Consider the following 4,324-nt stretch of genomic DNA (forward strand, 5'->3'; position numbering starts at 1 on the left):
TTATTATTTGAAAGCTTATTTTCTAAAGCTGACACACATTACCCTAAAGTTTAAATCATTGTCGAAAATAAAAGAAGAGAGACGATGGATAAAACTTTATTCATTCCAACAAGTTTAGGAATCATTGGAGTATTTTGTTCTAGGGTAGTTTAAATGGCCACCATTTTGAAATTTGATGAGCCTGATCAAATATATTTTCGGAGAATGTTGATACCTGTAGACTTAAAGTTTTTACTAAGTTTTATAAAAATATCTCCAAAGATTTTTGTGATATTATTCATAAAAAAATACAAAATGGTGGATTACGGCTAAATTAAGCCGAAATTGAAAAAAAAATATAGATATAACGGTGATATTATGTCTATACAACCAATCTATAGCACACACAAGTGTGTGAGTCATATTTTAGGTGAGAAGGGTAAAGAAAGTGAGTGAGAACTCTCAAAAATAAAAATATAGTGGGGATTCCTTATACGATGTCTACATTGCACAGTTCTTTCACTAACTTATATTCACCCATACAGATAAAAATATAATATTTTCGAAATTAGGGGTTGAGTATAGTTAAGAGTAAATTGTATACTATCCGGTAAGATTGTTACGGGTTTGGATAAAAATATTCAATATTTGAATCGCAAACCTCCAAAAGTATAGGGATTTTAAACATTGTTTTCTGAAACATTAATGAATAATCATATAGTAGAAAATATGTAACACATTTTAAACAGTTCGAATACTACAAAGATAAGCTTTTGCCATTGTTATGTGAAATGAACATCCTTGTTAAAGAACCAATGGAATTTTAAGTTTCCATTTAACAACGCAATGTCTATTTCGTGCATATTAATACACTTTTGTCAAATAAGTAAGAAATCTGACACTAAAATCTGGGGATTTTGTGTTCTTTAGTACTTTCCAAAGAACCTTTCCAACTATTACAAGATGTTTACTTTCATATTCGTATTCACGAACACATACTAAAAAATTGAGGTTTGATTTTCAAACAAATCTAATATGCTATAGCATATTTCATCACTAGGGCCTAAAGTGACTCTTTTTGACCCGAGGTCAAGTTTTTTTTCAAGTTCGGAAAAGGAGCGAGGGTTAAAAGGACACTATTTGCCGGTGTGGTGAACTATATTTAAGCTAGAAAATGAAATAATTTGTATGTCAAGATAACCTTTCAAACGACTTCTAGCTTGTAGCTGTTTAGTAAGTGATTCAATCATTTCATATATACGATTGTGTTACAGTACATTATACGATCGATATGTCGAGCGATTGACAACATAGGTCAATTTACTTAATTAACCAGTTGATAAATAATTTCGATCGACACGATTGCCACAATCGAAATTTACAACTGTTTAAAACATGTGATTTTTACTCCCCTAGTGAGTAAAAATGCTACTTTATACCTGCAACGCATGCGTTAAAACGGCTGTTTTTGCTGCAGTATGACGAAAATTAAAATTTTAGTATTTTTTAGTAATCTACGAAAGGTTTTTGTATATTGTCAGGGTTAACAATTTTGGAATACAAACTCAATTCTTCAAAAAATCAGCAACTGAAAGAATGCATGAGTTTGTTTGCAAATTCGCCTTAAGATTTATACTAGCAAATATTTCCAAATTTAATCGTACCAAAAAAGTAATACGTCTCATATTTTTAACGTTGTCGGGTTTTAGAACTTAGGACCCTAATTACTATCACATGAATAAGGAGAGACTAGTTTCTAAAGGATCTAGCTTAAGCCTGCCCGTAACTGTATTGAACTCTTCAAAGGAGACTCTCTAATGGTAAATCAAAGTGTAAAGTTGTTTGTGTAACAGAAAGCCACTCGAAGACTGCGAGAATTCTCCAGTCTCAATCTTTTCACAGGTCAAAGTCCCATCACATTACATGTAATGGTCCATATCCCAATATTAGATCCTGGCCTCTTGTCTTATACCATACTTCGTGGGATTTGTTTGCGTTTGTACGTTGAAACCTTACGGGGTTTAACATTTATCATTTTATATTTCTTCTGAATTTGTTTTAATTTCTAAACACATTAATGTTTAGATGTGTGAGTTTTAATAGACGTCTATATTCGATGGCTTTCAATTGCTATCGGTTTAACACACTCTAGTATGTTAATTAACACGTTTCTAATAAATGAAACATGATTATTTTTTTATGTAAACAAAAGCTGAGTTACTTTTTTAGAAGATTTAGTTTTTAATAGTAAAAATAAAATATTGTGTATTCTTCCTCTGAACACTCATTTCTTGTAGTGCTGATGATTTAGAATTAGCAATAATAGATTATTATAAAATTCTGGGTTTTATTTAAATTATTATTTACAGAAATTATTGTATTTACTTATTGGGTTGTTTATTGATGTGTATAGAATAAAAAATTGCAAACTACATATTTTTTACGGCCTTATATAAAAGAATCTATTTCCAAGATTATCTCATAATAAAATATAATTAATAAAACATAAACAAATCTACATGTGCTCCTACTCAACGCTTGAATATAAGTTTTAGTTTTGGTTCACTGATCGTGATAAATAGATACAATTATATTGGTTTACTATTATTGTAGTCAAAAACAAGTTGTATTTTCATAAACTTCTTACAACCTTGATAGGTAAAATTAATCATGTGTAACAAAGAATATTAAACACCAACAACATCATGCATGGCATGTGTTGTGTCTTGTGTTTAGAAAGCTTTTCATAGATTGTATTACAACATCTATTCAGCTGTTTATATTACAACATCACAAAAGACCAAACAACCTACAGCCAATCAGCAACAACAGCATCAACAACACAATGTAACAACGTTAACAACGGGTAACAATGGTAAATGACAACAAAAATAATTTCAATGGCAAATTTAAATAAATTTAGTTTTGGGAAACTGGTTCATAATAGATTTTGATTACTTTGTGTGCTTCAGAAATGAGAACCACAACTGAACACTATTAATTAACAGCTGGCCGTGACCTAATAATCTTGACTTTGTGGCAAAGGCTTACCACTTACGACGTCTGACCAGTGGTCAGTTCTGCTCTTTGGTAGACTCTTTTTGGTAGAACATACAATTGCAATTCAAAGTGAACTTGCTGTATTATTATCTTCATCAGAGTCCACCAAAGCTTCATCTAAGGTTTCCAATCGTTGTCAAAGTGAAATGTACACAGACCAAACTAGCGAACGAACTTCAACCTGGAAGCGAGTTAGCGTAGCGAACGAGTTCCAACCTAAAGGTGAGTGAGCGTAGCGAACGAACTTCAACCAGGACGTGATTGAGCCATGCGAACGAGCTCACTTGTAAAGTTAAACGGGGCAAAGCCCGCGGGTACAGCTAGTAGACAACATCATAAATAATAAATATAAATCCTAATCCTACTAATATTATAAATGAGAAAGTTTGGATGTATGGATGTATGGATGGATGTATGTTTGTGACAAGTGAACGCGAAAAATACTGGTCGGATTGGGCTGAAATTTGGCATGATGATACCTCACATTCCCGATTAACATATAGGCATATTCTTATTTCAAAAATCCTTTCGGGCTCCGCCCCAGTGCCTCTGGAGTTTCCCAATGTTAACCTTATGAGAAATGAAATTATTGATTCTTAACAGCTGTTTCAATTAAACAAGTTGGTTCTGTTCTGTGATGTTCAATAGCATTAAAGTTACAAAAATTACCAACAGGGTGCAGCACTATTATTTCTTTTACATTTATGACAACAGCTAATTTGCAACCAAAAGGTGAGTGAGCGTAGCGAACGAACTTCAACCTGGAGGCGAGTTAGCGTAGCGAACGAGCTAACCTGAAGGCAAGTGAGCGCAGCGAACGAGCTCCAACCTAAAGGTGAGTGAGCGTAGCGAACAAACTTCAACCAGGACGTGATTGAGCCAAGCGAACGAGATAATCTTGAAAATTAAGAAGTTAAACGGGGCAAAGCCCGCGGGTTACAGCTAGTAATATTATAAATGAGAAAGTTTGGATGTATGGATGTATGTATGTTTGTGACAAGTAAACGTGAAAAATACTGATCGGATTGGGCTGAAATTTGGTGTGATGATAGCTCACATTCCCGATTAACATATAGACATATTTTTTCTCAAAAGTCCTTTCGGGCTCCGCCCCAGTGGTTCTAGAGTTTCCCATGTTAACTTTATGAGAATTCATATTTAATGGGAATTAAGGAATTTTGCCAGCTGTTCCTTCTACACAAGTTTATTCTGTGATATTCAATAGCATTAAAAGGGTATAAGGTTTACCAACAGGGAACAGCACTATTAATTCTTTTTACATTTA

This window comes from Macrosteles quadrilineatus, unplaced genomic scaffold (genome assembly GCF_028750875.1).
Source record: "Macrosteles quadrilineatus isolate MER2022 unplaced genomic scaffold, UCM_ALF_1.0 Scaffold_3__2_contigs__length_128488019, whole genome shotgun sequence".
In the NCBI taxonomy this organism is placed as follows: Eukaryota; Metazoa; Arthropoda; class Insecta; order Hemiptera; family Cicadellidae; genus Macrosteles; species Macrosteles quadrilineatus.